Source organism: Nematolebias whitei, chromosome 6 (genome assembly GCF_014905685.2).
Source record: "Nematolebias whitei isolate Nwh7 chromosome 6, NemWhi1, whole genome shotgun sequence".
NCBI lineage: Eukaryota > Metazoa > Chordata > Actinopteri > Cyprinodontiformes > Rivulidae > Nematolebias > Nematolebias whitei.
In genome coordinates this window covers 7,489,325-7,499,460 of record NC_056503.1, presented here as the reverse complement: position 1 = coordinate 7,499,460, position 10,136 = coordinate 7,489,325, and positions in this window count along the sequence as shown.

Below are 10,136 nucleotides of genomic sequence, written 5' to 3'. Positions count from 1 at the left end.
CTCTTTTGGCTGATTCTTTCTTCAGGGGTTGCCACAGCAAGCAAACTCACATTAAGGATTTGGAAATTGCCCTTCCTGACACAACCTGTACTCAAACCTGCAACCTCAGCATTACAAGACCAGAGCACTGACCACCAGGGTACCACAGCCTTCTCATTCTTTTCAATGCAATCAAAATATATAAATTGCATTCTTTACATTGTGTTTTATAGCTGCTTCCTTTTGCAGGGGTCATCACAACAAGCAGACTTGCATGAAATATTTTTCAATTTCAATTTATGCCTTTGTTAAAGCAACCTGGTCTTGAACCTACTGTTTCAGGATTACAAAAGCACAGCACCGATCACTGAGGAACCACAGCCTCATTTCCTTGTTTATGTGAAGTTCTTTGAATTATCTCCGTTCAAATGGAACAATTCTAATAGAACTGACTAAGGAACAATATGGTGTAGTTGTCCTTGATGTGTTGCTTTGGTCTTAAGAACACACAACCTAGCAACAACTGTGAGAATCCTAGCTTTCTGCCATAACCACTTCCCCCCACAGCTGACAATCATCTAATCAACCCCACCTGCACCTGATTTCCTACCGTCACTCCAGCACTACTTGAACCCCTGCCAGACGTTCAACCAACGCTGGAGCATTAGTTAACAGTGATAACTGAGCGACAGCCTGAAACCTGAACCTTGTGAATCTTGACTAACCTTTTTAATATTTTTGCTCATCTGTCCAGCTCTGTTCTGCCATGTCTCCTCGACTTCCTCCTGGCTCCTTGTGACTTTGTCAGGACCACTAACCTGAACATCAAGACTCAGCTTGAATCCAACTCTGGACTCCACAACCCAATCAACCTCTGCTACATTACTCACCTTACTTCACCCTCTGCATAATCAAAGACTTGTAACGCCAACACGACCTGCAAGATCAACTACCGTAAGAATAATAAATAAATAAATAAATAATCTCCTAAACAGCATAATCAGAAACATCATACTCACCTTGTTTCCTGCTTCCTCTCACAGCCTGATCCTCGCACTGTAAATAAAACACTTTTTTTTTGTTGTTGTATTTTGTATCTGAGCCTCTTCAGTCTGCCATTTTGGAGTCAATAAACCTACAGTCATGTTAACAACAATAGGTACAATTGTATTCATTATTTGTTTTATTTAATGATATCTGATATTATTGGTTCACACAGTTCTAAGCCTAAAGCATTTTCACATACATTTCCTGAAATCAGATTTCTTCCCAAACTCCTCTGCTCTTCTCAAAAATCTGAATTCAATTTCAGACTTATTTTAAATCGAGACTTCGTTATCCATATAGAAATCAATCTTTGTTTACATTGACTGTCAAACTCACCACTGTACTGTACTTCTCGTGAAGTTCATTGGTTTACCTTCATTTATAAGACGTTGCTGGGTTTGTCACCTCCATATTTAACCAATCTACTGCAATTAGCATGGTTTGGAAGCATAACACCCGATCCTCTCAGTATTTGTGGTTAACTCTAAAGACCAGTCTGGCTTTACCTCTGCTGGTCCATCTGACTGGAATCTGCTTCAAAAAACGTTCACTCTAACCTCACTTGTCTCAGTTTCTAGTTTTAACAATAGTTTAAAAACGGTCTTTAAAGATACTTGCAAATGTTTTCATGCTTAGTAATGTTGTTGTTTGACTTTGACAATGAATTGTTCCTGGCTTGTTAGAGTGGTGAGAGAGTGGTGAAGGCTGCACAGAAGTCTGTTGGAGTCAGTCTCCCCACCATCACAGTCATCTACACCTCCAGATGCAGGAAGAGGCCACCTGCATCATGGAGGACCCCACTCACCCAGCACACACACTTTTTGCCCCGCTCCCCCCAGGAAGGAGGTTGAGGAGCATTAAGTGTATAACCACTAGACTGAGGAACAGCTTCTACCCTGAGGCTGTTAGAAGACTCATGGATCTCTAACCAGAATAATCACTGTGGGAAAAAATCACTGTAATGCCACTTTGATTGGGGATATGTGCTGCTGATTATCCATACTGCTGATCTCATGCTGCTGATTATTTCATGCTGCTGTATTCATACATACTCTGCTCACAGAGACTCATGTCCGTGCTGCTGTTCAGCATATTGTTTTGCTCTATTAGTGTTTAGCGTATAGTTGATATCATTGATCCTTATTACTGTTTCTTTTTACAATTTATATTTTTGCTATTGGTGGAAGGGACCCTGTGTACATCATTTCGTTCCAGCTCATGTACCACATGTGATGTGAATGATAATACAACTTACTTGAACTTGAACTTGTTAGTGACTACTATATTTCATGGTTTTACGTTACTTCCCTTCCCTTGACCCTACAAGGTGCTGCCAGGCCGGCAATGTAAACAAAAAAATGTTCTTATTATTTATGCCTGGTTAGATAAATGTCCCAAAAAATAATAATAACATCAGTGTAAATCAGAGTAAAACAAAATACAAAGAGAAAACGCCACAGAAGATGCAGGATGATGGTGCAAATGAGTAGGAGAAAGGGAGTGTAATAGATTAATAATGTGACCCTCTGGCACAAAGAGAGCAGGAAAGCAAAACAATCAGAGAAGCAGTGAGTTAATGAGAAAAAAAGGACTGCAGGATGCAGAGAGGAAGAAAACGAGAGAGCAGACATGAATAGTGTTTCTATCATTTCCCTTTCATTTACGTTCCTGTACAAAGCCAGACCACTGACGAGGCAGCTTGACGGCGGTGGTGAAAACACCCACTCCCACAATCAGCACCTAAAGAAAACAGCCCTGCCAGTTTGTTACCTGACTCTCTGCAACAGCTTGTACTCTGCTCTTTGCAAACTGCTTTTTAACAAGCCCGCAGGGTGATGAAGTGAGAAGTGTGTGTTTGTGTGTGGCTGCACTGGAATAACATACATGTGTGCTGGTTAAAAGGATATGGGCATTTTGGAGTGTGGTTCTGCAGAAAAGTTGTAAATAATTATTGTCTTATGCGTTGTAGCTTTTAAGAAAACCTCTGCTTGAAGAAACAGTTTACTTTTTGACAAAACAACTCCAATTCAAAGTTTTAATGCAGTTCATGTGAAAACTATTTAATAAACCTTTTCTCACTTAAAGAAACTGGTCCAGATGATACGATTTAACCTTTTTTTGTTGTTATCTACCTGGATGATTGAGCTTACAACACTTTTTCTGAACCACTTTGGCCTTGGTTGTCCTCAGGCTGTTTCTGAGAGTAGCAAGTTGCCATCTGGCCTAAAACATTTGATTGTTGTACATGATGATTGACTGTTTTTGGATGGGTGTGTTTTGCACGTTTTAAAAGCCTACTTTTGAGATTTCAACAGGAAGTTGGCTTGAAACACAGCAGTGAAGTCTACCTATGGGACAGATATGATTGACAGGCCATAGACTGAGGAAGTCCTCTGGATGGGGGATGAAACGTTTCTTACTTAAAGAAACTGATCCAGATGACACAATTTAACCTTTTTTGTTATGTAATAAACCCTTATATGCCATCAGTTTTTAATATATTGTGGTTTATATACATTGAATTTTATGATTATTTACATTGCAAGCAAGAGTTGGTACTTCTGAATCCTCTATCAGGCAGTCTCTGAAGGAATATTATATTTTCATCTGGAATAATTATGCCGTTGCATGAACAGTGACAATTGTAGTGAACAGGACCAAGGTTGCAGACTCACACGAGGACTCAACAAAGATAAAGATTTTAACAAATAAAACATAAAGACTGACATGGTAAAATATCACACAAACACAAATAAACAAATTATATCACAAAGATCACTATGGGAATTAACATGGCAACAAACGGAATGACAGACTTATGACAAAGAGCATATCAAGAGTACAAGCAGACCGGGAGTGGAGACTAATGAATATGAGAAGCAGGTGTGAATGGTGAACAGAGGGTCAAGACTGAAGGTCAAGACTAAGTGATGAGGTAAAAAAAACCAAAAAAAACATAGGGACACAAAACAAACTAAACACAAACAATCATATAACAAATAACAAAAACTATATCTAAAAAAGAAAAAAAACAAATAGGTCAACAAAAATAAATGAACACAAAAACCCAGGTTTATGACATGGAAGATTTAAGTTCTTTAAAGAAAGTGAACTTTGGCTGCTGCTTTTTTTTTTGCACTTACAAATAACCATTAACTGACAGTAGTGTAGTTTTAAAAATATTGTTTCCATGAACTGCCATGAAGTTTTGAAAATTTCAGCCATTTTAAATCAGCAGATGTCCATTTTGGTCTTGGCTCCATTCGAGCTAGCTGTTAGTTTGTGCATCTTAGACTAGAGTTGCATTTAAGTCTAAAAAAATCTGAACTGGCCCGGCTGGAACCCTTATCATTTTTTCTGAGCCCGATCCGAAACCGACAGATTAACGTAATTAAAAAAAAAAAAAAAAAAAAAAAAAATATATATATATATATATTTTTTTTTTTCTTTTTTTGTTATGCTTTTACTGCTTTTGTAAGCAAATCAGTTTGACATGATTTAAAAACATATGTAAAAGAAAGGAATATATAAGATTTCTTGTTTATTAACAAGAGTCAGCAGATTATTATAGTTATAATATTATAGTTATTGTAATTATTTACGGTCGGCAGATGCGCGTTGCTGATGTTCCCAAATAGGTCGTCGGCCACGCCCGTCCGTTGACGCAGTGACCGAGTCCAGTTAAGCTTCAGGTGGGCTGCTGGCAGGGAGCCATATGGACTTTTTTTTTTTTTTTACCTCTTGCAACCGGTCGGTCAGCGCACGGTCAAACGACCAAGCATGGCTGGTGATCCAAATTGGATTGTCAGCTGCACATGTCTGCTGACACATTCAAAAGCCTGAAAGTGACACCAACCTGGCCCGCCCATCCAGTACATCATTTTGGCCCGGCCCGGCCCGGCCCAGCCGGTCGCGGTCCAAAGTTAGACATGACAGCTCTGTCTTAGACTTAAAACATTTCTCCAAACCACGATAATCAAAAGAGATATCTTTTATTTTTTTAATATTTCTTTAAACTTTTACACAAAAAAAATATGGCCGAACTACCTCTTCAATGCCTGTGAGTTATCAAATGTTACAATAGCAATATTTATATGAACATAAGTAATCAGATTAAACGACCATTCAGAATAAAAATATATCATATAAACGATTTTCTGATTAGTTTTGTTTTTTCAGCTCTATCTGAAATAATTTGTAATCAGAACAAAAAGGGTGGTTTACGCCGATTCATAATCCAAATGGTGCGCATGTAAACATTTAATCTGTTCTTTTTTTTAACGATCATGAAAAACTGACCTGACTGCGCATGTGTGACTTATGTCATTTCCGCCTGGCTAATGCTAATAATATTAGCATGTCGGGAAGCAAAACTGGTCGTTGAGCGACACAACATTTCTACTAGAAACTTTGAAAGAGCTCTAAATGATCTGTATTACCTGTAGCTCAGTCAGGGAGTGCAGGAACGTCTCCACCGTCGCGGGTCCATTTTGGGTGCTTAGGTTTGTTTACATTCCTCCCGGAAGTTAACCGGAAGTAGAACTTCGTCTTCTGTGTTTTTTTTTAAGGACATTTTACCACTCTGGGCATGTCAGTACTTCTGTTCAGAACAAAGCTGCATGTAAACGCTCATCATGAACGGATTGTGGCCATGTAAACGATACATTTGAATTAATTAATCTGAAAACATTTCAATACGGTCAAAAAATTTTGTGCATGTAAACATAGCTAATGTGTCATGCTACTTTATAGTTGCCTTGTCGTAGAATAATCTGTTTGCTGTTTTACTGTTGCTTATCTTTTTACACATTCTGGAGATTCTTCAACTCACTGAACTGCATCAAACAGTCTGTTTTATAATAACTTTATGGTCTTAATAACATGACAATATATTTTTTTAAATTAAAACAACTGGATTCAGTTTGTGGTCTACATGTGTTTATGGTGTACATAGTTGGGGTCGGGATCCCATTGTGGATCATGAAACATCAACTGGGGGGGTCATTGGAAGATCCATCCAGCCATCCATTCATCCATTATTTTTACCCGCTTCTTCCTTTTGGGTCGTGGGGGTCACTGGTGCCCATATCCAGCAGTCACTGTGTGAGAGATGGGGGACACTCTGGACAGGTCTCAGTCCATCACAGGGACACGTAGAGACAAACAACCATTCACTCTCTCACTCACACCTAGCGACAATTTAGAGTTACCAATCAGTCTAACATGCATGTTTTTGGTCTGTGGGAGGAAACCGGAGTACCCAGAGTAAACCCACACTTGCACAGAGAGAACATGCAAACTCTACTCAGAATGGTCCTGCGCTGGGATTTGATCTGGTGATCTTCTTGCCCATCATTATAAGATATACAGAAATCAAACTAACTTTCAAAATATCCTGATGCATGCTCAACTTTCAAAATGATCCAAATGGAGCATATTTAGCTTAAACTGTTATAGGGATGTGAAACATTGTTCATAAATGCATAAAAAAATAACATAAGTTCTATTTCGTATAGGCTTTGCCCTTTAAGGCGTCACACCTGCAAAATCTGGGCTTCACCATAACGGGGGGAAGAGCTCAGTTCACCCGGCCCAGACGATCGGTTATCTGGGAGTGAAGCTAAATGTGGTCACTACGAGGGCTCGTTTATCTCAGACGGTCAAAGCAGATGGCCGCTTGTCCTGAGCCTGGTTCTGCTGGAGGTTTCTTCCTTTTAAAAGGGAGTTTTTCCTTTCCACTGTTGCCACTGTGCTTGCTCGGGATGGGAGACTGCAACAAAGCCAAGATTCAACTTGTCTGCTGGATTCCTTAGATAGAGAACTTTACTAATTGGCTTTTATGTATGTGAATGTTCCTGTAAAGTGCCCTGAGACAACTTTGTTGTGATTTGGCGCTATATAAATAAACTGAATTGAATTGAACCGAAGCTCTAAAGGTCCAACCCCTCCACGTGAAGCCGGCAGAGTGATAACAGCTGTTTCCGTCATGAAGTTATTAAGGACATGTCATCTGCTCGCACGGCGCAACGCCTCCAGAGGTGGTTCTCTCGTTTGCGTGTGGACCCGGTAAGGCAGAAGAGACGGTTGATCGCTGTGCCCCCCTCCATGAGAATTGACCTGAGACACTGGGAAACCCTCTTGTTCTGTTGGAGGGAGTCCCCGTCAGCAGACCTACGTCACACGTGTCAGTCTTCACAGACGCGTCCCTGTCAGGCTGGGGAGGCACATGCATGTCTCGAGCTGTGGAGGCACTATGGCCACCCCACACAGCAGCTCATATAAATGTTTTGTAGTGTTGCTCGGTTTTGAATGTGATTCAACATTTTGTTCCTGTGCTGCGGAATCAACATGTGTTGATTCACACAGACTGCTGCTGTGTTGGGCACAAAATAATCTGCTCTCCATCAGAGCAGTGTATATCCCTGGTGTTCTGAACACAAGGACGGATATGATGTCCAGGGGCGGTCCTTGTCACGGGGACTGGAGCCTCTGTCCCGAGCTGATGGCCCAGACGTGGCAGAAATTTGGCAGAGCGGCTGTGGACTTGTTTGACACACGAGAGAATGCTCAGTGTCAACTATGGTTCTCACTGAGCCCGCGGGACGAACCACTGCTAGGGGTGGACGCGTTGGCTCAAAGCCCGTGGCCCAAAATTCTTCTTTACGCATTTCCCCACTCCCTCTGATATCACGGTTTCTGAACCGAGTTAGGGAGGAGGGACTGACAGACCTCCTGGTGGCTCCCGAGCGCGTGAACGCCCCGTGGTTCCAATTCTACGACGCCTGTTATCGGGGCACCCGTGGAAACTGCCGTGGAGGGAGGATACTCTCCTCCAGGTGGGAGGAACGATCATGAGTTACCCAGAAATAGGCCAGCACCTTTGGGTTTGGCCGCTGAGTGGATCCATTTTAGAGAGGATGGGTCTCTCTCAAGATGAGGTGCGCACGATCCAGTTTTCACGTGCTACCTCTACCACAGCGCTGTACACATCAAAGTGGACAGCTTTTTCGGCGCTGGTGTACGGATAATGGTGTAGAGGCCACCTCATGTCCACTAGGTGGAGTGCTGTCCTTTCTGCAGCAGCTGATGGACAGAAATCTGGCATTCAGCATGATTAAAACACACGCTGCAGCCATCTCTTCTTGTCACGAAGGTTTCGAGGACAGAACAGTTCTTAATCATCCGCTGATGAAGTGGTTTTTAAAAAGGTGTACAGAGGCGCAGGCCTGTATCATGCACACTTTCTCCACAGTGAGTTTTAATGCTGGTTCTTAGAGCCCTGATCAAAGCTCCACTCGAGCCACTTGATCAGGTTCCGATTAAATTCTTGTCTCTTAAAACAGCCCTGCTGTTGGTTTTAACATCCGCTAAGAGGGTGAGTGATTTATCTGCCCTCTCTGTCGCTCTGTCATGTCTCAGAATTTAGGCTGATGGCAGCTCAGCTGATCTGAGGCTTAACCCAGCGTTTATACCTAAAAACATCACAAGCTCATTTAAATCAAGAGTGATATCGTTGGAGGGATTTTTTCCCTCCTCCCCATAAATCAGAAGAAGAAGCATATTTCCATCTTCTCTGCCCTGTGCGTGTGTTGACGTGTTACGTGGCACGCGTGGCGGCACTGCGTCAGACTCAACATTTGTTTGTGCACTTAGAGACGCATCTGCAGGTCACCCGTTATCCATCCAGTGCCTGTCACACTGGCTGTGTGAGGTGCCGATTACCTGCTCTTATCGTAATTTTTACAGACCTGGTGGGGCCCACACAACAGGTGGTCGTGGACTAAATTTTTTCAGTGCGATGCTTTGCACGACGGGATAAACCTACCAGCAAGAGCCTTAAAGGGCTACGCCTATACTCATAGAATCTGGGTTTACAGTACGTAACCAACGGTTTGAGAAGACTCTAGTAAATTGCCTTTTTATCAGTGTTTGTACACTTTCACTACCAACTTTTGGAATCATAATGTTTTTTTAACACTTACATTGTGAGTCAAATGATAACAAGTTTGGGAACCAGTAGCCTACAAAGGTTGTGACTGTAATGTATGTAGGGGTTCTGGGTTTTGTCCTGCCATTTTTGTTTTCTCATGTTTTCATTCTCTTCTCAGTGTTCCTCCTCCCTGTGGTCAGCCCTGGTCTCACCTGTGTTCAATCTCAATCACCACAGGTGCCTGTCATTTCATCTTCATTAGTGTGTGTATATATTCAGCTCCCTTGTGTCTTGTCATTTGTCTCCGGATTGTCCTTCCATGGTGTTGTGTTCTGTCTCCCGTCCCGCTCTACTAGTGAGTAAGCTGCCCTGTCAGCGTTTTGATTTAGTTTGTAAATAAATATATGTTAAACTTTTTACCTCAAGTCTCCTGTCGTCTTCCCACATGTGGGTTCAACACACCAGATGGCAGATCATGATACTGTACAAACACTGGGAGTCCCCAAGGAGATGTATTTTGGAAACTAATAATTTTAAAGTTGGTTTAAATGTTTGCACACTAATATATGCTCATATACAGTATGATGTATAAAAAACCCTTAAGAGCTCTAAAACATTTTTATATTTGGAAAATCAACACAGCCTTGTAAATTTTTTTTCTTCCATATGTAGTTTTCTTGTGTCTTTGCTTTTAAGACCGGGCAAATAGGAAAAGCTAATTCCAGACCAGACTGCATAGAAACCCTGCAACATGTCAGGATCCCACTCATGATTAAATAACATGAAACAGTTCTGAGACCCTTATCTGTTGCTAGAATAAAGTGTGTTGTAGGAGAGCGATTTGAGAAATGACAATATAAATGAATGAAGGGATTAAACTATATGGGAGGACAGGTTCAACCTGGAAAATAGGGAGGAGGGCAACATTTCTATTACTCATGAGCAAAATATTCATCAGCTGGAAAAAGAAAGTGAGGAGTTGGCAGATTAAATCTCAGACCAAAACCAACAGTCTGCTATTTATTGTTAATGAAATAAAATCACTTCTTTGTCGCTTGTATGTCTTTATTTTCTTTAATAGTCCGTGTCTAAACTTCCAGGGAGACTCACTCTGCCAGAATCTTGTCTTTTAAACTATCTCAGTTCAAGGCAGTTAGCCAGAGATTGTCTATATTTGTAT